The following is a 25,856-nucleotide window of genomic DNA, read 5'->3' as shown; positions in this document are numbered from 1 at the left end:
GCCAGTGAATCAAGCAATTTAGATAGTTCAGACAATGTGACAGCTGTTTTGGAACCAATCTCCTTCACCATCTTAGTGATACTTTGTAAAGTGTCCCCATGATAGTCAAATCTGGCCAATGGTGCTAGTGCCATTATGGCTTCCACAACACTATTATCGATCCTATATTACGTTTAGAACAGCTTAAACTGGTGGTAGATGGTGGGATTTCTTTAGTATTGTTCCACACAGAAATTCCCAAGGGAGTGATTCATCCTACCGTGCATTCTCCTCCATGTTGGCTTTTATCCAAGTGGGATAGAGCCAGGGCTTCTATTGGTTTTCCCTCAAGGAGGTTGTTGGGGGTGCCACAGAGCTAAACCATACCTGAAGGAGCTGCTATGAATGTTTTATTTGGGGTCAAATAGTGTTTCTTCCAAGGGAGTGTTACGTTCTGAACACATTTGCCTAAAGGGCTGAGGGTTAGAGGAGCGTTGTTCTGATAGGCTGGAGGTATCTGAAAGTGTGGTATGTGGTATGTAAATGGTAAGGTTTCTTCAGTTTCCAAGCAGCACAACTGGGAAGAGTTTTATTGATTCCCCGGGTTACGGGCATAATCCCAACAACAGTGGGGTTCGTTTGGGTGACAATGAGAGCCATAATTTGGCTTGCATACAAAGTGAGACCAGTTTATAGGCTTGAAGATATTTTCAGGTGTGAAAGTGGAGCTGTTTAAGTTTAGCATATTGCCTGGTAGGGAACTGAGATTGACCTGTGGCACACGAGTGTCATTATAACATGGAGTACAACCCGAGTGGTTACAGATAAGGGATGTTGTGGAAATATTAAGAGGAGTGTAAGTTTTGGAGGTTAGTTGGAAGCATAGAGGGGGAGGCATCTCCCATTTTAAGAGTTGTGTAAAAGTTCTACGGGGTACCTTAGGAATTGAGATGGTGAAATTCAGCTTTTGTATGAGAGTTTGATTTAAGGGGTTTCACTAAGAGGGAGTGGTAGGAGTTGTAGGATTGTTATGGCATACCCAGCAGTTAGATAGATTCTCCCCCTTCGCTATTACCTATGAGATATTTACTAGAAAGTTGTGACTCTAGTCTTTTCCCTTTGTAAAGGCTGGGATTAAGATAAGGAAATAAATCCACATTATATTAGTTAGGTTTCACCTTTTTGAATAGGAGTTTCAAATCGTCTGTTGGTTTGCAGTAGTATAAATCCATGGTCTCAGTTTTGTTGTTGGTTTCTGGTCTTGAACATCCAGCAGCCTGACTCTGGAGATATGTACCCTACTCTCAGTCCCTTTTAATTTGACTCCTGTGGGGGTAGATAAAAGGACTTGACAGGGACCTTTCCATAACGGTTCCAATTGGGTTTGTGGGCCCCTTTCTCTTCAATCTTTCAGCAATACCCAGTCTCCAGGTTGAATAGGGAAAACCACATCCTCTTTTTGGGGACTAGATATTACTTGCTGTCCAAAATCTAATATAGCTTGTCGTACCTTCCCCAAGTCTATAATATGTGTTAGAAGACAGCTGGCTTCTGTACGTTCTCAAAGTACTTGGACCTGGAAAGGTCGGCCATATAGAAGTTCAAAAGTGCTAACTTTTAGTGTCTCCTCAAGAGAGACCTGAATTCTCATTAAGGCAATAGGAAGGTTTTGAACCCAAGTGGTTCGGGTTTCTGGCATAGCTTGGCTAAGGTTCTCTTTAGAGTCTGATTGGTCCTTTCAATCTTACCTGAGGCCTGTGGCTGCCAGAAGGTATGTAAATGATAATCTCTTCCCAAAGCAGTAGCTAGTCCTTGGGTAATTTTGCCTATAAACGCTGCCCCATTATCCCTTTGAATACTTAGAGGAAGGCCAAAATGAGGTATGATTTTTTTTTTTTTGAACAGAGTCTCGCTTTGTTGTCCAAGCTAGAGTGAATACCATGACATCAGCCTAGCTCACAGCAACCTCAAACTCCTGGGCTCAAGCGATCCTTCTGCCTCAGGCTCCTGAGTAGCTGGGACTACAGGCATGTGCCACCATGCCCGGCTAATTTTTTCTATATATATTAGTTGGCAAATTAATTTCTTTCTATTTATAGAAGAGACGAGGTCTCGCTCTTGCTCAGGCTGGTTTTGAACTCCTGACCTTGAGCAATCTGCCCGCCTCGGCCTCCCAGAATGCTAGGATTATAGGTGTGAGCCACCGCGCCCAGCCAAGGTATGATCTTAACAATATCTTCCATACCTCTGTTGCTTCTTCAGTTTGGGTTGGAATGGCCTCCACCCATTCTGGGGAGGTATCCACTAAAACTAAAAGATATTTATAGTCTTTACATTTGTTCATAACAGTAAAGCCCATTTGCCAGTCCTCTCCTGTGAACTGGCCCAGTCATTAGACTGGTTCTAGCAATCGAGATAGCTGAGCTCCCCCTTGTGGAGTATTCTAGATACAAAGGTAACATGAACTGGTGACCTGTTTAACCAGTTTGTCCAATTTTTGTATAATAACTATTCTCTTAGAGCATCTTTAAAGATTTAGCCCCTACGTGGAAGGACTGATGAAAACTAGAGACTACTTTCCAAGAGATGTTAGAAGGAATAAAAGACTTCCCGCCATGTTCCCACCAACCAGTGGGGGTGAAAGAACATTCCTTTCCTTTGGCCCATTCTCCCTCCTGTTTGGAATACACTGACCTGTCCAGACTCTCTAATGGGGTAGGTATAACTGGTAACATGTATAACAGGTATAACTGGTAGATATAGGCTCAATTTCTTGGGCCACCCTTTGGCTTCTTGATAAGCTTTATTATTTCCTTGAGCCACGTATCCCTCCTTCTGGTGGCCCTTGCAATGTCTAACAGAGATTTCCCTAGGTAGATAGACTGTTTATAATAGCCTCTGCATTTCTTCTCCATGTTTTCCTTTTTCTTTTTTTTAAATAGAGACGGGGGTCTCACGCTTGCTCAGGCTGGTCTCCAACTCCTGATCTCAAGCGATCCTCCTGCCTCGGCCTCTCAGATTGCTAGGATTATAGGTGTAATCTTCTCTATGTTTTATGGAAGAGTTTCTGGCTGAGCGAAATCCTCTGTCTCTCCATATTTGACCATGAGCATGTAAAACCATGAAGGCATATTTGCTATCAGTATAGATCTGGATCCTTTCGTCCTTAGCCAGCTCTAGTGCCTGCCTTAAAGCAATTAATTCCTCCTTCTGAGCAGAAGTATTTGGTGGTAACGGGCCACTTTCAAGAATTTGAGTATGGGAAACAACAGCATAACCAGCCCTTTGGTGCCCATTAATTTACCATCAGTAAACTAAATGTCCTCTGGATCTGTCAGGGGGGTACCTTTTAAGTCCCTTCTCACAAATAGGGTTAATTGGATCTAGCTTTCCTAGTTCAATGGGGGTGAGAGTGGCTAGGTTTAAGATAGTGTGTGTTTCCAGAGTAATGTCTAGGTGTTCTATTAGAAGGAGTTGGTATTTTAACACCCGATTGTTGGAGAACCATCTCACTCCTTCCTTAGTGAACAGGAGTGCTGGGTTATGTGGGGTACAGACCTTAAGAGTTCTGGAGAAAACTAATTTCTGTGCCTCTTCAGCTAGGGTAGCCACAGCTGCCAACACTCTTAAGCAGTGAGACCAGCCTTCGGCCACCAGATCCAGGTTTTTAGAAACATAGCCCACCGGTCACCAATCTCCTACAAATTCTTGGACTAATACTCCCACAGCTACTTTCTTTTTCTCATCAACATACAGAATAAAGAGCTAGTCTAGGTTTGGTATCCCTAGGGCTGGTGCTTGAGTAAGAGCCATTTTTAAGTCCTGGAAAACCTTCTATTGTTCTTTTCCCCACAGTAAGATTTCATCCTCATTCCTTTTTTTTTTTTTTTTTTTTGAGACAGAGTCTCGCTTTGTTGCCCAAGCTAGAGTGAGTGCCGTGGCATCAGCCCAGCTCACAGCAACCTCAAACTCCAGGGCTCAAGCGATCCTACTGCCTCAGCCTCCCCAGTAGCTGGGACTACAGGCATGCACCACCATGCCCGGCTAATTTTTTGTACATATATTTTTAGTTGGTCAATTAATTTCTATTTTTAGTAGAGACGGGGTCTTGCTCTTGCTCAGGCTGGTTTTGAACTCCTGACCTTGAGCGATCTGCCCACCTCGCCTCCTAAAGTGCTAGGATTACAGGCGTGAGCCACCAGGCCCGGCCTCCTCATTTCCTTTTAAAGCCACACACAGAGGTTTGGCAATTTCTCCAAATGGGGGAATCCACACTCTACAGTATCCAGCCATTCCAAGAAACTCCCTCAATTGTTTCCTGGTACTCGGACTTTCCAGGGAACAAATAGTCTGTATCCTGTCAGAGGAGAGTCTCCGTTGTCCTGGATTAATGATAAACCCCAAATAGGTCACTTCAGACATACACAATTGAGCCTTTTCCCTTGAGACCTTGAAACCCGCTTCTCCCCCAAATTCCAGGACTCTCTTAGCATTTATAATTGACTCTTCATAGGAAGAACTGCAAATAAGAGTATCATTCATATATTGTACAACAGCATTGGGAGGTTCTAGTCTTAGCCTTATAAGTAGTTTTTGTAATGCTCCCTCAAATCAGCGACGGCTATCTTAAAATTCTTGGGGAAGGACAGCCCACATTAACTGTCTAGTTCTCCCTGTGGTTGGGTCCTCCCATTCAAAGGCAAATGGAGGCCTGGTGTGGTGGCTCAGCCCTGTAATCCTAGCACTTTGAGAGGCTGAGGCGGGTGGATTGCTCAAGGTCAGGAGTTCGAAACCAGCCTGAGCAAGACCAAGACCTCGTCTCTACTATAAATAGAAAGAAATTAATTGGCCAACTAAAAATACATAGAAAAGAATTAGCTGGGCATGGTGGCGCTTGCCTGTAGTCCCAGCTACTTGGGATGCTGAGGCAGGAGGAGTGCTTGAGCCCAGGAGTTTGAGGTTGCCGTGAACTAGGCTGACGCCACGGCACTCTAGCCGGGCAACAGAGTGAGACTCTGTCTCAAAAAAACACACAAAAAACAAAGGCAAACAGAAATTGACTGTCTGGGTGTAAGGGGATTGTAAAGAAAGCATCTTTTAAATTAAGGACTTAAAAGTAGGCTGATTCCAGTGGGATTTGGGTAATAATTGTATGGGTTGGGGACCACCGGGTGTAAAGGTATCACTGCCTCATGAATTACCCTTAAGTCTTGAACACGTCTGCACTTTTCACTGGGTTTCTTTATAGCCAACACTGGCGTATTACAAGGGGATGAACTTTCAATTAGCATTCCAGCCTCCAGTAGTTGCTGGACTGTTGGAGCAATTCCTTGTTTTCCTTCTGGGGACAATATTGTCCCTTATGGGGAAAAAGGATTCTTGGTTTGAAGGAAACCTGCACCAGCAGAACCCTTCACGGCTTTGCAGCAGCCCAGACCACAGGGTCTAAGTCCTCCAGACCTGCAGGCAATTTTTGTTCTCCATCAAAGTTGTTTCGAGGGTGCCCATCCATGTAATGGCATGGGGAAATAATTGTAATTGGAGACCCAGTTTAACTAGGAAATCTCTTCCCAATCAAGATATTGGGACTTCTGGCATAAATAAGAATTGGTGATCAGTATTCCTTCCCAGCTACATAACAATGTAGGAGCATAATATCTCTTATTTTTTATTTATTTTTTTCAGCATATTATGGGGGTACAAATGTTAAGGTGATGTATATTGCCCTTGCCCTCCCTCCCCCCTCGAGTCAGAGCTTCAAGCGCGTCCATCCCCCAGTTGGTGCACACCGCACTAATTATGTATGTATCTACCCATCCCCTCCCCCTCACCTGCCTGACACCCGATAAATGTTATTCCTATATGTCCACTTAGGTGTTGATCAGTTAATACCAATTTGCTGGTGATATAATATCTCTTAATTGGGTGTCCATCAATGCCTACGCCAAAGGCTTTGATGACTGAATAGGTGGCTCCCATATCGAATGAAAAGGATATTTGCTTACTGGCCACATCCAAGGTTACCCAGAGTTCTTCGTGGGAGATGTTGATGGTAGGGGCAGGAGCCTGTGCTGAACCTGGGCCCAGTCAGGCCTGGTTGCCCTGCACCGCTAGGGCCAGGGAAGTCCCCCCCGGTCCCTGGAGGCCAAAGGGCAGACCCTACCCCAATGGCCAAATTGTCCACATCTGGGACAAAGGGTCTGGGGCAGCACAGCTTTCCTCGCCCTGTTTCCTGCACAGCCGTCAGCCTCCGGGCATTCGTCCCTGAAATGCCCGGGTTTCCCGCATTGCTAGCATGTCTTTCCACCTCCCCTCGGGCCCTTTGGAGTGGCCAGGCCCGCCTGTGCAGCAACAGCCACGCCCAGCAATTTCGCCTTTTGGCAGTCCTCTATGTTACCTTCAAATCTCTGTTATTGTAGACAGTGGAGGCCACTGGGTAGGATCAGTTTGAGGTCCCAGGGCTAGTTTTTGAAGTTTCCTGTGGATAGTGGAGAAAGATTGCTTAACAAAATGAGTATTAATCACTACCACTGCCTCTCTGGAGTCTGGGTCCATGTTAGTGTATTTCCGAACAGCTTCCTTAAGTCTCTCTAAACGCTGCTGGACTTTCTTCTTTACCTTCTTGTACCACCTCAGTGAGTTTTGAGAAATTTGTGGGTTTTATTTGAATGACTTTCATTACCCCAGTTAAGCAAGGCAGCATGTGGATCACAGAGACATCGCCTGGGCCGATCTCATTGATAATTCCACCCAAGGTCTGTCTGGAGTACTGGTTGGTATCCTACTGGAAGATTTTGGTTAACAGAATGGAGCTGATCTCCATGTACCTGTACTGCCACTCAGATTCTATTTCTCTCATCTATGGCACAGCAATGTGACATCAAAACCCACACATGCTTCAATGTAAGGTCAAAGATGACCGACAAATGTGGAAATTCTTCTATACGCCTCCCTGGATCTGCTGAAAAACTTCCCAGTTTCTCCTTACATGTTTTTAAGTCCCCTATGGAGAAGAAAACATGTGATCTTACCGGCTATCTGGTTGGTCCTGACACCTCCTGGAGAGGACATATTGGAGGTGGGTGAGGAGTAGGTGGGTAGAGAGGAGGTGGAATGTGGTAACCAGGTGTCCCGGGGCCTAGGGTACAGTTTTCCCCTCTGCCTCCTCTGTGCCTTTTTTGCTCTCCTGATGGAGTGGCTGGTGCCCAGAAGGAGCCTGGCACTAACTCCCCGCCCCTTCCTCCTATCTCTTAATCTCACACCTCTCCACACAAGACTCACAGTATTGGGGATTATCTCTCAAATATATAAAAGCCCAAATATACGGGACCTCTGACCATTTCCCTTCTCCCTGGCAGAACAAATCTAATTGTAAAATGGTGTTACAATTTGAACTCCCATTTACTGGCCAAGATTCACCATCCTAGTTGATATTGAGGCCAGGCAGTGTTGCACAGAAAAACTAGCTTCTGTTTACAAAGGCCGTCAAATCCAAGGGTCTTCCAATTTTGTAACAGGCATCCCTAGGGCAAATTTGAGGGAATTGACACGCCTTGTCCCATGGCTATTTATGAGAAGAGAAGGGGGTAGACTACCCAAAGAAGGGTGTCCCTGTTCCTGTTGGGCCTCTCATCAAGGCTGTCCATGAAGGTGTCCCACTCTTGGACAGTAAGAATATTTCACAGGGAGATGTTGAGGCCATTTCACATGCCTGGAGCCTTCCTTGGCCCAGTATTTTCCCTCTGGGGTCCCTCAACTGACCTTGGAGGCCAGAAGCAGCACCTGGCTTGATATGGCTTGCTTAGTTAGGCCATGTCCCATGCAGGTGTGTGCCACCAATCTACCCCCTTCATTTCCTAGCCAGGACTCTTGCTGGCTGGGGATGCCACTTCTTAGCCTTCACCTCCCAAAGTCTCCTAGCCCAGGTGGCCTCCCAATCTGCCTCAGCTTTTACCAGGGACCACAGGGAGAAGGTGGCCCATTGACTCAACCTCAAAGGATTTTTTGGTGCCTCTGGGGTGGGGGGCAGCTTAAGGCAGCTAAGAAGATTTAAACCTATTCGCTTTCCTCAGGTGGAGAAGGGTGTAGGTGGAATGCCCCTGGAGCTCATAGTAAAGTGGGCCCGTAGATGTTTAAAGAGAGCATCTGTGAGCTGGCAAGTAAAATCCCAGGTTAAGAAAAACTCTGTCCAACTGTTGGCAAGAAATGAAACAAAAAGGGCAGAGGAGGGGTTAGGTGTTCCAGGCTTCATCCAAAGGCGAACACTGTCCAGGGTGGCCAGCGTCCCTACCCGGGGAAAGAGGAAAGGAAAAGGTTATGATGGAGAGCCTTCGTAGCCAGGCAGACAGTCTGCATTGCCCCAAGCTCCAGGCAAAGCAGAGAGAAGTAAAGAAAACCAAAGAAAAAGCAAAGAGAAGCAAACTCTCCATTGCCTTACCTGTCCAGCAGGTTTTCTATCCCAGGGTTTCAGCACCAAAATGTCAGGGTGGATTTCTTCCCCAGTTCTTCGGCTCCTAGCTTGGAGGAATTGCAAGCCTGGGCTGATTTGACGAAGAGAAAAGGACAAATACCGACTATATCTACTTAAGCAGCTTTTATTATAAGATAGTGTAGGAGAGGAAAGCAAAGGTATTTCCCAAGGGGAAATGGGTCTGTTTCTGAGAGTGGAGAAGACCTTGTCTACTCCTATGTTTTTCTTTTTACATGCTAGTAGTTTATGTTTAGGTAAGGGTTAGTTATAATTAGGACTGAATTCCTTTCTGTGTTTGGACATGACTTAAAGAGGTTATCTTATATGGGCTGTGGGGAAAGTTCCTTAACCTGCTGGTGGTCAGTGTTCCATGACCTGATTACCCTCTTCCTTAAGACTGAAGGAAGCATTCCTTTCCTTATTTTTCTGTAACCATTTCCTCCTTTTTGTTTTCTATAACTTCGTCCTCCTTCTTGTTTCTCTGTCCCATCAATTGCTTTTTATTAAAAGGTCCATATCTGTTTTCCAAAAGTTACTCTTCTTCTAAAACATTCAATATCACCTATTAAAATTAAACAGCAAAAATAAATTATAAAATTGTTAAAGGAAATTATTTAAATAGACTGACCTTTTTAACGTGATTTTTGGAAATATTCATGATGTATTATTTAATATTTCTATACAAATAAAGTTCTTCACAATTCTAATCTATAAAGAATTGGTATCATATTTCACCCATTATGTTTAAACCCACATATATAGAAATTTAATGGTATTTTGTTTTGTTTGTTTAGTATTTTTGAGACAGAGTCTCACTCTGTTGCCCAGGCTAGAGTGCAATGGTATCATAGCTCACTGCAACCTCAAACTCTTGGGCTCAAGTGATCTTCCTGTCTCAGCCTCCCCAGTACCTGAGGCTACAGGTATGTGTCACCATGTCTGGCTGTTTTTACATTTTTTTTAGAGCCATGTTGCCCAGGCTGGTCTCAAACTCCTGTCCCCAAGTGATTCTCCCCCTCCCAAAGTGCTAGGGTTATAGGTGTAAGCTACTCAGCCCAGGCTTTAATGGTAATTTGAATTGTTTAATGTTGCAAAACCTTTCTACTATAAGATGCCATGAGCGATTGCTGCAAATACCTTACCAGTTCTTCCTGTCTCCAAAACATGACTTGAAACAAAATGCAAAGAAAGTGGATTCCTGGTACTGAGAAATGACACTTTCTTATGCAAGAATTTACCGCTTTCCTGCTATCTGAAAGGAAGGATCTGAGAGGTAATTTGTCTTTTCTAGTACCCAAGCATGCTGCTGCCCAAATCTTCCCTGCACTTGGAAGCAGTGAGTATCTGATTTCAGCAATGATATAACCCACAATATAACTCACAAACCTCATCTCATTGAAACTTAGCCACCTTTGCATACTGAAATGTTACATAATAAATTTTAACACATTGAAAACTAGTGTTTATCCATATGGCCACATTAACTTATTTTGTATACATCTCAGAATAAAACTTGATCTAGATCTCATTGTAAGTTCAGTCATTACAGATAAAGAAAATATCCTCTAGGTCCACAGAGTAAGATTGAGCAGGTTGTGGATTTGAGGGTGGTCTGGCTGTGACATGTCACCCCATTGATTGACACGGTTGATTGTGTAGGTTGTACCATGAACAACCCCAGGGGGCACTATTTAGATGGTAGTAAATTTTTACTTTTTTTTTTTTTTTTGAGACAGAGTCTCACTTTGTTGGCCAGGCTAGAGTGAGTGCCGTGGCGTCAGCCTGGCTCACAGCAACCTCAAACTCCTGGGTTCAAGCAATCCTGCTGCCTCAGCCTCCCAAGTAGCTGGGACTATAGGCATGCGCCACTATGCCCGGTTAATTTTTTTTTTTCTATATATATTAGTTGGCCAATTAATTTTCTTTCTATTTATAGTAGAGACGGGGTCTCACTCTTGCTCAGGCTGGTTTCGAACTCCTGACCATGAGCAATCCGCCCACCTCGGCCTCTCGGAGTGCTAGGATTACAGGCGTGAGCCACCACGCCCGGCCAATTTTTACATTTTTTAATGATAGTTTTCCAGCAGATGGCAGTAAATTGTTTGGAAGAAAGGGAGCTTTTATTTTTTTTTATTTTTATTTATTTATTTTTTTTTGAGACAGAGTCTCGCTTTGTTGTCCAGGCTAGAATGAGTGCCGTGGCGTCAGCCTGGCTCACAGCAACCTCAAACTCCTGGGCTCGAGCCATCCTTCTGCCTCAGCCTCCCGAGTAGCTGGGACTACAGGCATGTGCCACCATGCCCGGCTAATTTTTATATATATATATCAGTTGGTCAATTGATTTCTTTCTATTTATAGTAGAGACAGGGTCTTGCTCTTGCTCAGGCTGGTTTTGAACTCCTGACCTTGAGCAATCCGCCCGCCTCGGCCTCCCAGAGAGCTAGGATTACAGGCGTGAGCCACCGCGCCCGGCCAGAAAGGGAGCTTTTAAAACATTCTCACAAAGGTATATGATATGGGCTAGTAGGAGTGTTGGGTCATTCTTCTCCCCAGAGGTAACCTCTTTTAAAAGCTTGAAGTTCACCAGCAAATTGGTATTAACTGATCAACACCTAAGTGGACATATAGGAATAACATTTATCGGGTGTCAGGCAGGTGGGAGGAGGGGATGGGTATTTACATACATAATGAGTGCGTTACACACAAACTGGGGAATGGACATGCTTGAAGCTCTGACTCAGGAGGGAGGGGGGGCAAGGGCAATATACGTAACCTTAACATTTGTACCCCCACAATATGCTGGAAAAAAATCTCAACAACAGTGCACAAGACTTAAAAAAAAAAAAAAAGAAAAGAACTAGATGTAAATGAAAAGCTAAAAACAAAACAAAACAAAAAAACTTGAAGTTGTTTATTCAGGAGAGATGAGACATGCATTAAAAACAATTATATGTAAATAATATTTATAAAGCTCTTTCTTGCTACTCTGCTGCAGTACTAGGTTAAGTAATTTATATCTATTATATTATCTCCTAACAACAAACCTATTGGATAGGTACTATTTCACCCACCCATAAAACTGAGGCTTGGAGAGTTGAAGTGACTTACTGAAGGTTCTCTGCCTACTAAGTAGAAACTCTGGGCTTAGAAGGAAGCTTTTTGGCATTACAGCCTGAGCCCTAACTATTGCACTCTACTACCTCCACTTGGTTATTGATTGTAACACACCCAATATCCAGAACTAGTACCTTGTGTGTAGTAAGTAACTTAAAGGCTACAGCACATGTAGAGCATGAACCCTGAGCTGCTCTATCCAAGTGGATGGCTCTCTGCTGGTCTTGTTCTTTGGTTGACTGATGGTGCTAATTCTACCAAACCGCAATTTATATCAGAGGCCTAGACATTAGATGATTGGGACTGGGTTTATGTTCCATATGCTCAGTAATGCTAGACTTTGTTTTGTTTTTGTCCGTTTTAATTAACCAATTTATTATTTTTAGTTGGTATAATAATAATAAAATAAAATTTCCCATTAAAACAAATGCTTTTAAAATGCAGTTTTGATAATGCAAAGCTTATTTTGGTTTTATTCCTTTCTTCTTCTTCTTTTTTTTTTCTTCTTTTAAGGAATGAAGCTATTTTGATAGAGCAAAAGGGACAGGACATCACTGCAGCATGCACCCCATGGGTGGGTCCTGGTGGGGCAAGGTACCTACCCCTCTACATACAGAGCATGTATTCCTGTTGTCGTGTGAGGAAGTGAACACACAGCACATCTTTTGGTGATAATTCCCATTATAGACATTTTAGCATTTAAAATAATTTGTCTTCTTACATGCATTTTCTCTTTGTGATAAAATGTGAGGATGTGTTAGATATTCTTAGTGCTTCATCTTTGAAAAAAATTTCAACTACTCCTCTTTCAAATTTATGAATAGTTTAGATTGAAGAAAATCTTAAACTGTTTACAAACTGTTACAACCGGCAACTACTCCTTTGATTAAATTAGAATTTTATCAGTGTTGAGCAATCAAATAGAGAAAAAAATGAGATGTTGGCCAGGCCCCGTGGCTCACGCCTGTAATCCTAGCACTCTGGGAGGCCAAGGCGGGTGGATCGTTTGAGCTCAGGAGTTCGAGGCCAGCCTGAGCAAGAGCGAGACCCCATCTCTACCAAAAATAGAAAACATTAGCCGGGCATGGTAGTACATGCCTGTAGTTCCAGCTACTCAGGAGGCTGAGGCAGAAGGATTGTTTGAGCCCAGGAGTTTGAGGTTGCTGGGAGCTAAGCTGACGCCATGGCACTCTAGCCTGAGCAACAGAGTGAGACTCTGTCTCACAAAAAAAAAAAAAAAAAAAAAAAAAAAAATTAGATGTTGACACTGATAGGAGATTCCAATGATCATTCACAAACCCCTACTTTCAAATGCTGGGGTTCACTGAAACAGTTTCCAGTGGTCATTGATTTCTTTACAATAAGCAAATGCAACAAAATTGAGTTCATCAAATAAATGTATAGTTATGAAAAACTATTTTTTTATTTTATAAATGGGGTTCATTCGACCAAAACGTCCTATTACTAAACATGTTTAAAAACTACTGAATTGAACCACTGAAGAAAGGCTGTTGTACGATTCTGAGAGTTGAGAGCATCCACAGAGGATGGAAAGCAGAAGGTGAGTTCCACGTTGACCTTGTTAATGAACTTGCAATGGAGTTTCTGTTCCTAGGCTCAGTTGCTCACTACACAGAAAGCCAATTACTGAGACAATGAGGATTGTCAAGGAAGAAAGGAAGTTTATTGCAGAGTATGTCAACTGGGAGGTGGGAGATCTGCCTCAAATCCACCTCCCCAACTGATGGTTTTTCTAGAGATGTAATGAATCATGCTTGAAGAGAGTAAGCATCATTACATGTTTGGGATGGACTACAGAGTATGCAAGTGCAGCGAGAAGTCATACTGGCACATACATCACGTGACCAATAAATGGCAGATAAACCCCTCCCAGAGCAGAGATTTTAGGGTTTAATGAGCTCAGGGGTAATATTTGGTCATCCTTTCAGTCTTGTGTACATGTGGGTTGTGGGAAGTAGGTTGCTCAGCGGGTCCTTGAGCAAGATTTTTCGGAGGAATGTTGCTTATCTTCACTTCTCTGAGCAATCAGGTGGTGTAAGTAAGGCTTTGTAGTTATCTCATGGCTTCAAGATGTTCTACCATTTCAGCAAAAACAATTCAAAAAGGAATGGATCAGTGAAACAGAAAGTTATAAAGTTCTGGTCAGCAAATCTTACTGGCCTGGAACTTAAAACATTAAGAAAACTGCAAAAAGGTGTTTTTGTTCATGGAGCTGGTTTTCATCTGGCCAAGCTGAAATGAATGGGGCTTGGACCAGAGTGGATCAAGGTAAAGGAATGCGTCAAAGGCAGTGCTAAAGTTAGCAGCTTTGGGGCTTTAACTGGGAGAACAGTAGTCCACTAACAAAAATAAGGAAGACAGGGGAGGTAGATGGATGTGAAGTCTAAATCTGTTTATCTTACAAATAGGTAAGCTGGCTCAAAACTTTTTTCCAGTCTTTTTTGGGGAGGGGTGCATAGGATAAATATTTTGAAAAACCACATTAGATTGACATTCAAGAGTAATTATTTTTAACCACATTAATCTATACATATTCATGCTTTTTAAAAAAGAATGATTATGATCACAAGATCAGACATCAAAATTCAAATTATTTGTCAATTAAAACATTTTTTTCACATCCCATTATTTTATGGCGAATGATAAAAACTATCTTCTGTACATTATAAATATCTCCTGTGATAGTGTTTCTCAAGAAGACAGGACCATTCATGTAAATTTAAAGTGTTTTAAATATTATGTTATATATAGTATCAGTTAATTATAATTTCTGAACACTGAGTCCAAACATTGAGTCCATTTTTACTGTCCATTTTTACTGAACACTGAGTCCATTTTTACTGTCTGTGGATTTTGCAATTTTCCCAAGAGATGGAGGAAGGACAGAGAGTAGAGGTGGCTTTCTATAATGTGTGTAAGTGCACTTGGCTTGGAGATGGTAGAGATTAGAGAAGAGGATCAAGTTATAGTAACAGCTAAAATTTACCAGACACTTACTATGTACCCAGCACAATTCTGAGAGCTTTACCTGGGCTATTTCATTTAACTTCCACAACAACCTGGTGAAGCTGGCGCTATTATTATCATTCGTCTTTTTCAGGTGGGGAAATGAGGCACAGAAAGTTTAGGTTATTTTCCCATGGTCTCATAGTGAGCGGTGGCAAAGCTAGGATTTGAACCCAGCTGGCCTGACCATGGAAGCCACACTTGAGGCAGGATTTCAGCAGGTAAAAGGCTGAGTGAACGCTTGTCAGTGGTATATCCACCACAAGCATAACAAGGAAGGAAGTTTCTCGAATGCTTCCATTACAATCCTAAATACAAAGAACTGAGAAAGTATTATATCAGACATAGATATAAAATGCCACCGATCCCCAGCATAAAGAAATTATGCCCAGAGACACAGAAATGGTAATTATTGTTATGTGAAATTTTTTGTTTTTTGAAACAAGGTCTCACTCTGTTGCCTGGGCTAGAGGGCCGTGGCGTCAGCCTAGCTCACAGCAACCTCTAACTCCTGGGTTCAAGCAATCCTCCTGCCTCAGCCTTCCGAGTAGCTGGGACTACAGGCATGCGCCACCATGCCCGCCCGGCTAATTTTTTCTATTTTCGGTAGAGATGGGGTCTCGCTCTTGTTCAGGCTGGTCTCCAACTCCTGAGCTCAAACAATCTGCCTGCTTTGGCCTTCCAGAGTGCTAGGATTATAGGCGTGAGCCACCAAGCCTGGCCTTGTTATGTGAAATTTTTTGTGCCTCTAATAGTTTTTGTACACAGAAAATATAATTTTAATGTTATTTTATTTATTTATTTATTTAGGACGGAGTCTGCTCTCTTGCCCAGGCTAGAGTGCAGTGGCGTCATCATAGCTCACTGCAACCTCAAATTCTTGGGCTCAAGCGATTCTCCTGCCTCAGCCTCCCTGGTAGCTGGGACTACACACACTTGCCACCATGCCTGGCTAAATTTTTCTATTTTTAGTAGACATGGGGTCACACTCTTGCTCAGGCTGGTCTCAAACTCCTGAGCTCAAGCAATTGGCCTGCCTAGGCCTCCCAAAGTGCTAGGATTACAGGTGTGAACCACTATGCCTGGTCTTGATGCTATTTTTAGAGTATTTGATTTATTAAAGTTACAAGTTTAACAGCATAATTTTTCCTTAGTTTTTAAAATTTGGTTTACTGTGTGGAAAAATAGTTTTTCCTCTGTTCTCACCCCATGATCAACAGAGAAGACTTCTGTGACCAAATATATGTGGTCACGAACAATCAAGTCAATTATACAGCAGACAGCAGCGGAGTGTCCTCCAACCCAGTTCAATTTTGACACTTTCAGGAGATAGCATCAGGTCCTGCAGGTTGAAGTTCAGTCCCACAGATCACCCCTTACTTCTGCTACCAATTGAAATCACTCCAGGTTGTTTCACCGGTGCTTGTGACTGACCAGCTATAAATCGGGGATCCCACGACCCCCTTCTTGGGTTTGATTAATTTGCTAAAGCAGCTCACAGAAATCAGGGAAACACTTACTTACACTTAATGGTTTATCACACTTACTTACACTTAATGGTTTATCGTGAAGGACATTACAAAGGATACAGATGGAGAGATGCATAGGTAGAGGGACAGGAAGGGGCCTGGAGCTTCCAAGCCTTGGCGCGCTAACCTCCAAGAACCTGCACATATTCAGATATCTGGAAGCTCTCTGAACTCCGTCCTTTTTGTATTTTTATGGAGTCTTCATTACATAGGCATGATTGGTAATCGAGCAACTCAATCTTTCAGCTCCATGTAGGATTTTAGGAGTTGTATGCCAAATATATATTTTACAATATCACACTAATCTCATTTTCTATTTATAACTCCAGGATATTTTAAGAAGCAAAGAGCCATTGGATTAATGTTTGATCCCATTAACAAATATACTCACCTCTAAAATGTTAAACTTCATTCATGAATATGTTTCCTTTATTAAGCTCTTTGTCTGATTAACAAGTAATTCCATATTTAATTAAATTTATAAATGTAGTAAATCTGCTCCAGTATTGTTTATTAACTTAGCAAGACTTTATCTTAAGATCATTAGCATATAGGTATCTATTAAATTACACATTTTTAAACTTAAAAGTGCAAGGCAAATGGTTACTCCAGTAGGCCAAGTTCTCTTTAATATTGTATGCACACAAAATTCCAAATATGCTCAGCATCTTTAAAACAAAGTATTAATATTATGGGCTTGACTCAGACATTTCATACTTAGTTTAGTCTTTCCAGGATTAAAATGCACATCTACTAAGAATTTTGATATTTCTTCTTAAAAGCAACTTTTATGGTGACCTTATCAGTAGGCAGGGTTTCTTAACCACCATTAGAATTCCAGTTTTTACCCATCCTCACTGATAGTAAAACAGAAATGCCTCAAGCTAAAAAAGACAATGGTCACTTGAGTCAGTTCCTTGGATTTGGGTTGCAAGTTATTATTCTTAAACTAGAAATACAACCCAGCTGCTGAATTGGATTAAAATAATTTCTTATTGCTCCATTCTATTCTGAAGTGTTTTCAAATTCTATCTTTCTGTTAGGACTATAATTTTAACAGATATTTAAATGACTTCCTTTAGACTCTCCAAAGGTTGTTTGTTGCTCTGTCTACAATTGTAAAATCATGCACTTGACAATAAACTCAGAAGGATTTTAATTTTGCAGAATCTCTGAGGATCTTCAATACATGCTGCATTTTGTTTTCCAGTCAATGCTTTTCTTTGTGGAGCATAGGAACAAGAATTTAGAAATACATTTTAATTTGATTTTCAAAAGTAATCAAGGTTACGTTCACTTGTGTGTTAAGACTTGGGTGCAATTTTAGGAAATTAAATACCAGTGATTCAGGGTTCAGCGGTACAAGTTTGGGATCCAAGATGTTAAGATACAACATTGCATATTTATAAGTTTTATTATGGAGTCAACATAGATGTTGAGTACAGACATATATGTTTTCAGGTAGGCCTGGAATAGATCCTGAATAATAATCAGCAGCAAGCTGTGTCTAATGGGAAAATTCATGCTTGAAAGGTGATATATTAGGCTACATTTATTAATTCTGTGTCATTTAGTGATTATTGCGATTTTCCATGTAAACAGGTGGGCCAGACCCAGTACAAGGTGACATTTGGGGAATGCTTTATTGCTTCAGGTTCCTTGGCAGATCTCAGTCCCCCCCTCCAAATGTTTTATGAGAAATTTTAAACATACAGAAAAGTTGAAAGAATTTTACATTAAACACCCATATGCCCACCACCTGGATTCCATTATTAACATTCTGCTCTCTTGTTTATCACGTTATTTATCCCTCTCTCTCCCCATGAGCAGTCCTCTCCTCTAGTAAAGGGACCAGGTTAGGAAGCTCAAGGTGGCTTTCAAGTGGCGATTCCCAAAGGTGCGGCTCGCACACCTTCAGCTTCTGCGTCCGGGCAAATGGGGTTATTTCCTTCCCCTCCATCGCGATTTCAGGGACGAAGGCCCCCGGCTCCGGCTCCAGAGCGCCGCGCGCCCCCAGGCGGCCTCAGCTGCTGCCCTGCAGGAGCCGCCGAGGGCCGGCCGCGGGGCGGGGGCCACACCTGGGCTGGGGACGGTGGAAGCGGGAGGCCGGGCGCCGGGCGCGGGCGCGGGGCCGCTACGTGCGCGGGGAGCGCGGGGCTGCGCTCGGGTGCGCTCCTGGGCGCTCGCCGCCGCCGCCGCCGCGCCTTTGAGTCAGCAAACTCGGCAGCCCGCCGGCCCTGCTCTGCCGTGCCCAGTCCTGCCCCGCGGGGAGGAGGAGCTGCCCGTAAGTGACAGGGGACCTGCCGGCAGGCCTCCCTGCGCCGCCCCGGTGGGGACCGCGGCCGGGGGACGAGCCGGCCGCCCCTTCCTTTCCAGAGGTGCGGGGCCCCCTCCCGCGGCGCCCGGGTGCCCGCTCCCCTGCCGCTCCGCGGAGGTTTGGGGCCCTGGGATCGGCGCCGAGGAGCTGCCGTGGTTCCAGCAGAGGTGTGCAGGGGAGGAGGAAATGGTGGGCTTGTTTGCTGGGGGTGGGGTGGGGGTGGGAGTGGAGGTGGGGAGGGGGAGATGGAACGCGTCGATCCAGGGGTTCCTGGCTAAAAGCACCTGGGGAGAGGGTGGGGCAGACTGAAATTCTGGATTCCAGAAGTGGTGCTGTGGCACCTTACACTAGGCCGGGTTTGGGTGTGTATTTTATTATAATAATAATAATTATTATTATTATAATCATTCCCAAAAGGGCAGCTTTGAGTTTAGAAATTAGGAGGGGTAGGCAGGGGTTTTCGTGGGATTGTGGGATTGAGGGAAAAGGCCTGAGGGAAAATTCGCAGTGACAGATTATCAGATTTGGTGACACGAAAAGCAACAGCCTGTTTTTCAGTTATGGATGCATGATACTTTTCTAAAATTACACTGATTATTGAGGGGGGGTGGTCACGGAACAGAGAGCAACATGTCCTGTTCGTCTGTTTCTGCAAGACACGTTGACAGTTAAGAATAACAGAATTAGAAATTTAGAGCGGGAAGGAGGCTTTGCACATGATCACCATCAAACCTTTCATTTCACAGACAGGGAGGCTAAGGCCCGGCGAGCGGAGACTGGAGACTGGGGTCATTCGGCCAGATGGCAGGAGAAACAGGCCTAGAACCCCGTGGGCTTCTGACCCCCCACTCCAGAGTTCTGTGCACTTGTTGGGTGGGGCTGTGTCACCTGGGTTTGGATTGCATGAACTCCCCCTGCTCTCCTGGGAGTAGGCTGGACCAGAGGGCGCTGAGCTGGTGGCCAGTGAGAACAGGGTACCACCCCTAGACTGCTGACCACCTCTAATGGGACTCCTCAGTGAGAGAGTGGATGGAGGTGAGGGACTCGCTGTCACTTCCAGCGATGTCTATTCCTAAGGCAGGTGTGGAGCTGGACCTTTATTTATTTATTTATTTAAAGGAATGATAGACTTGAGATTGGCTGATAGGTCTGTATTTATTTATTTACTTATTTATTTATTGAGACATGGTCTTGCTCTGTTGCATAGCTCACTGCACCTTGAACTCCTGGGCTCAAGCGATCCTCCTGCCTCAGCCTCTCGAATAGCTGGGGATCACACCATGCCTTGCTAATTTTTAAAATTTATAGAGATGGCATTTCACTGTTGCTCAGGCTGGTGTCAAAACTCCTGGGCTCAAGGTGCTAGGATTACAGGTGTGAACCATCGTGCCCAGCCAGGGCTGTTTTTTAAAATAAAGATACAAAAATAAAATACATTTAGAAGTAAATATGTGAAGATGTGAAAGGACGTGATGAGCACTGACTCAGCTACTCATCCTGTTTCTTCTGCCAGTCCATTTTATTCTTACTTCCTGGTTACCACATCAGGCTGATGTTGAAAGAGTCGGACCTGCTCAGGCTGCCACTGCGCCTCACGAGGGGGTCTCTTGACTGGCACACTGCTTCTCTGCCTACCCCTCTGGGGTGTGGTACACACTTCCTCTTATTTTACTAATGGGAAGGCCTTCTGAGCTTGCTATCCTGAAACTGGAGATAAATACCTTCCCTTTTTTTTCAAACAAAAGTGTATTAATTAAAGAGTAGTGCCAGTGTTCTACTACAGCAATTGTACTTTGCGTACTCTATATCTTTTCTAAGCCCTTAGATCGCTGCTTTAATTTTAAGAGTTCACTTTGCTAGTTAAGCTAGTGGGGGAGATGACTTCTTTTTCCTCTTTTGGTGTCAGGGCTGTGGTTTCACAACCACTTATGAAAGACAGAGAACCCGGTTCAGGGCAGGGTCTAGCCTACGTAGGGTTTTATTTGCTTAAGGCTTTGTGATTCTGTATATTTTTCTGTTGTATTCTCTTTGTTTTTAACAGTTTGTAGTAAGCCTCAGTGATCTAGACCCTAGAGATAGGCTTTAGGGGTCTGCAAACCCCCACAATTATGTGATTTCATGTTCACGTGCAAAAGTGCATTATTCTGGGGGAGAGAATCCCATAGCTTTCTTCAGATTCTTAAAGGATCACCCAGGGTGGGAAGGTTAGTAATGACTATTATATTCCAATAATCTCATTCTACATATTAGGCCACTGGGGTCTGGTGGAGAGGCAGAATAACTTAATCTGAACTGCATAGCCGATAAAGGTAGAAAGGGACTGAAACTCAGTTCTTCTGACTTCTAGTCTCATCTTCTTTCCATTATACCCCGATAGTTCCCTGTGGAGTAAGTGGTGCCAGGTGAATAAATTATGAAATGCCAAAGACCCCCAGCTCTCCCACCAGGCTGCCACAGCACGTGAGAGACTGTCGAAGCTTTCTGGAAGCACCTATCAAAATACAACATCTTTTGGCATGTTATCTTATTAGCTGAGCCACTGTACTCTGATTTGGGATAGGAATCTACAACTCTGAGATAAGCCAGGAGAATGCAAATTGTTTGGAGGGAAGGGGAAAGTTTCAGAGCATGCATTCGTTGAGGCACAAGGCAGCCATTCAGATGTCTTGGTAAACTTGTTGTGCTGGAATGCTTTTGCTGAGAGATTTATAAATACACATGAAATTCCCTGAACTCTGAGATTTCTGTGTAGCGTGTGACACACTGGGAAGTAAGGCCATCTCCTGGCGACAGGTTGATGCTCCAGCGACAAAAGAAGACTGAATAGGTCATGAGACCTTGTTTAGTTTAGGCCAGCTCATTAGTGTGGATTAAATTTTACAAACTGATAATAAGGTTTACCTAGAAAAATAGATGCGTAAAAATAGGCAATACATTTTGAAAGAGTACTGAGGAGGGGCTTGTGCAGCCAGCTATAAAAATATATCACCTGGGACCAGTATTACGAAGTCCAGAGATGGTTCCATTGTAAACATAGGAATTGAGTGTAAGATAAAATTGATTGTGGTACAGTCTGTTGGGACAGTTGGCTGTTCACTTGGGAAAAAATAAGATCCCTGCCTCATACCATTCACAAAAGTATTATAAATTCCATTTAGATTAAAGATTAAATGTCAAAATCAAAATTATAGAAGATGGTTTTTAGGAATAACTTTGGGGTAGGAAAGCCCTCAAGTTTAATAAAACTCAGAAACCATAAAGGAAAATATGGATAGACCTAATTTCATGAAACATTATACTTCAGTGAGGAAAAAGATGCCATAAACAAAGTTAAAAGGCAAATGACAAAGCAGTAGGGCAAATAGTTGCAATAAGCACAAAGTTTGAGAAATCGATAGGAAGAAATAATCTAATAGGGATGTGGACAAAGGCTATTAATAGGTAATTCACATATGTATACAAAAATTACTCAACCTCAATAATCAGATAAATGTGGATTAAAAACAGCCATAAAACCATTTTTGTTTAGGCTGATAATATCCAGTGTTGGTGAAAGTGTGGGAAAGTAGATTGTCATCATATATTTTGGGGCGAAGTATAACTTTGAACAATCTCTTGGAATGGCACTTTGAAGTGTTTATAACATTTTAAAATTTATCTACTTTCTGAACAGTACTTCCACTTCTAGAACCGTATCCCTCAGAAAAACTTGCCTACTTGAAAAAAAGAAGAGAGTTGCTATAAATGAGCTGATATGGAAAAATGTCCATTGTACATTATATTAGTCAGTTTGGGCTAATATAACAAAATACCATAGACTGGGTGGCTTAAACAACAGAAATTTATTTCTTACAATTTTGGAGGCTGGGAAATGCTGGCTGATTTGGTTCTTGGTGAGGGCTCTCTTCCTGGCTTGCAGAGAGCTGCCTTCTTGCTGTGTCTTCATGGTAAAGAGAGAAAGAGAACAAGCTCTCCGGTGTCTCTTCTGACACTAATCCTATCACGAGGGCCCCATCCTCTTGACCTCATCTAAACCTAATCACCTCCCAAAGGCCCCATCTCCAAATACGAACACATTAGGGCTCTACCGTATGAATTTGGAGGGGACACAGTCTATACCATGCATTAAGTAATGAAAGCAAAGTGTGGAACAGGAGGAGGTAAATGATCTCAATTTTTGAAAAAATAAAATCTGGAAGGATATGTCCTTAATCGTAGACAGTCATTACCTATGGAGAGTGCAGTTAGAAAGGGAATGGTAATATAGAGGATTTCAGCAATATGTTCCTATTTTTAAAAAATTTAAAATTTTAAAATAATTTTAAATTTATAAAAAGTAGCAAAATAATAAATCTTTTATTAAAAAATGAGTATGTAATACTGAAAAACAAAAATAATACTTAAGAATGCCTGTGAAAAAAATAATAAAAGTTTTATTAAAAAATAATAAAAGATTTAAAGTGTTAATAGGGCCCTCCTGCCTAGAGCCTCCCAGCGAGGCTTAATGGGCAGGGCATGGTCTGCACCTGAGTGGAAGACCCGGCCCTCTGGGTTTCCAGATGAGTATTCCCAGCTGCCTTTTTGGCTACTCATTCCAAAGGTTTGTCCCAGCCTCCATTCCTGAAGGTAGAAGTTGTATGTATTAATAGCAAGGATATTGTTTATTTCAAAAGGGTGTGTACCCAAGATAATGTGCTCCTTAAGCACTTAAAAAAAATCAGCGTGCATCTCTCAATTTAGTTTTGTTTCCTGGGTATAGCACAAAACTAGTTCTGTTCCCCTTTCATAGTTGGTGGTTTCTCAGCATACCTGCCCTCGTCCCAACACACACGCACGTGTGCACACACACATACACGCGCACACACACACATACACAGAGGGATTGTCTAACCTGGGCTTTCTGGCATTAACAGTCTAGATAGCATGTTATTCACCTGTGTAGTTAAAAACGTGTATATTCTCTTGCACTCAAGAAATCTGGGCCGGGCGAGGTGGCTCACACCTATAATCCTAGCACTCTGGGAGGCCAAGGTGGGCAGATCGTTTGAGCTCAGGAGTTTGAGACCAGCCTGAGCAAGAGCGAGACCCCGTCTCTACTCAAAAAGTAGAAAGAAATTAGCTAGACAACTAAAAATATATAGAAAAATTAGCTGGGCATGGTGGTGCATGCCTGTAGTCCCAGCTACTCGGGAGGCTGAGGCAGGAGGATCGCTTGAGCCCAGGAGTTGGAGGGTGCTGTGAACTAAGCTGATGCCACGGCACTCTAACCCAGGCAACAGAGTGAGACTCTGTCTCAAAAAAAAAAAAAAAAAAAAAAAAAAATCGGGCTGGTTAACAGTTGGACTTATGATGAACTAAATATATAGATAGGTGTCCTTGTGGTCCCCCCCCTCCCCCCGCCCCAGGCAGTCTGGATCTCTTAGTAAGATAAAAAAGGAAACTCTTGGGTCCCTTTCAGACTCAGGCTGGAAATTCCTATTAAATTCCTAATCGATGCCAAGGTGCCCTCCATTAGGAAGCTGTGGATTCCTGGTGGTGGGGGAACAGAAAAGGGGGTGAAGGGAACAGAAGGGGCACCAAAGGCCAAAGACAGACTTTGCTGAGGACCAGTCCTGTGTCCAGGGAGTGATAAAGCTTTCTGACTTGCTTCCAGGAACATTTTATATTAATATTTGTTTGGCATGCTGACGTGTTTTAGGAGAGAGAGGGGGACACCTGTTTGGTACTCATCATGTACCACGCACTGCCCTGGCCACTTTGATTTACATTGTCTCATTTAATCTTGTGAAATAGGAATTTTTGCAGCCATTGTCTCCAGTTCAGAGATATTTTGTGACTTGAACCCACAGCTGTTCCCATGCCCATTTTTTTCTTCAGCACTCTGTCTTAAGATTCCCACCATTGTATTTGCTTTAAGAGCCAAGATGACACTTTCTTGATAGAACTATTAAGGGAAAATGTAAAAGCCATACTGGGTACATTATTAGGTATAGGACTCTGAGGTTTCCACTTCTGATCCTCAAACATAATCCATTTAGGTTATAAAAGGCTATAATTTGGGGGCCGGGGTATACATTTTATCACTGATGTCATGGACAACCAGGGCTTTATCTTGGTTTATTTAGAAGAACCATGAGGTAGATGCAAAACTTTAGAGATTCTAACTTGAAGATCAGTGTGGCAAGGTTATTTTCATCTCCTTTCCTCCATCCTCCTCTCCTACTTTTCTGTCTCAGATAAGCATTTTCCTTCTTTGCGCCTCTTTATGCTTTTTTGATTCTCCAAAGGCCCCTGTAGCATTTGGCTGTAATTCCGTTGGTATCAGAGAAAATGTGGAAAGCCACAACTTAAGCTTCCTGGGCCCAGAACCTTATACAGCTGTCATCTGTGTGAGGCACTTGCCCTAAAATGGCCTTGGGAGCCACCTCCTTTGCAGGCAGGACACAGACCCTACCCAGCTTGACTCCAGCAGTGACAGGGGCAGGTACCTCCTCTGCAGCTCTGCGGCAACCCCACCTTAGCACTGCTTTCCATTCGGGTGGCCTCCTCTGCCTGCAGCCTCCTGTTTCACATGTTGGCTCGTCTCTTAAGCACAGAAGAACCCAGCCTGGCCTGCCTGGCCACTGAGTACGGCCCGGGCCCCTGGCGTGATCTCTTACTCATCTCGTGTGTTGTGTACTCTTGTCCTTCGTTTTCACCAGCGTGGCTTCTTTCCACACGTTTTCTGCTGCTTCCCCGCACCTCGGCTTTTGTGACCACTTTTGCTGCATACCGACAAGGGCTGAGCTTGGAGCCCTGACACCAGTTTTGCCATCTCTAGGCAAGATCTATTTCTGATAGTCTGAGGAGAGAGAGAGAGAGAGAGAGACAGAGAGAGAGAGAGAATGCTCAGGGGAGATCAGAGGTACCACTGTGGTTTGGATTCTCCTCAGCTAAAATCAGCTACTGAGAATCAGAATGCATTAGCATCAGCTCTGGTGGTGGCAGATCACCAAAAGACTTTGAAGGGCTTTTTCACTATTCTTTCATGATTTACAGTATTCCTGATCATTCATCTCTTTGTGCTTTAGCTGTGGCTGGTTATAAGGAAGAGAGACCCCCTGTCTAAAGTTAGCATCGGCGATGGGGGCTTATTGCAAGGAAACCACAGGCAACTCAGAGGCAACTATGTGGACCTAGAAAGTCAGAAACCGATGTTGCTCTTTCCCTCATCTCCCAAGGGCTTCTAGGTATCTAACTTCCTTTCTCTGTGCCTCTCCCTGGGGTTTCTCTGCTCACATGTGGCTCAGTGTGGCCTGCCTGGCCCTGACTTCATGTGACTTTCCATTCAAATGGTCATTGTCCTCTGATACATCTCTCAGGGCTCCACCCATCCCCCTTCTTTACTTTCTGCCTGTGTGACTCTGAACTCCTCGCTCTC

General features: G+C 43.4%; 1 protein-coding gene across 5 annotated transcripts in view; it reads left to right on the top strand.

The window, feature by feature from the left end:
• Window positions 1–18,226: 18,226 nt before the first annotated feature.
• Window positions 18,227–25,856, top strand: part of SNX10 (sorting nexin 10) — a 75,513-nt gene continuing 67,883 nt past the window's right edge. For 2 of the 5 annotated variants that reach the window (XM_076006347.1, XM_076006344.1), the window contains exon 1: window positions 18,227–18,603. The gene's annotated coding sequence lies outside the window, so the exon portion shown is untranslated. Of the gene's footprint in view, window positions 18,626–25,856 lie in introns of all 5 variants that reach the window. The other 3 variants (XM_076006346.1, XM_076006345.1, XM_076006343.1) reach the window with 3 other exon arrangements.

The sequence above is a fragment of the Microcebus murinus genome, chromosome 9 (assembly GCF_040939455.1).
Source record: "Microcebus murinus isolate Inina chromosome 9, M.murinus_Inina_mat1.0, whole genome shotgun sequence".
Taxonomy (NCBI): Eukaryota; Metazoa; Chordata; class Mammalia; order Primates; family Cheirogaleidae; genus Microcebus; species Microcebus murinus.
The sequence above is the reverse complement of the archived record's forward strand: the minus strand, read 5'-3'. Positions and strand labels throughout refer to the sequence as shown.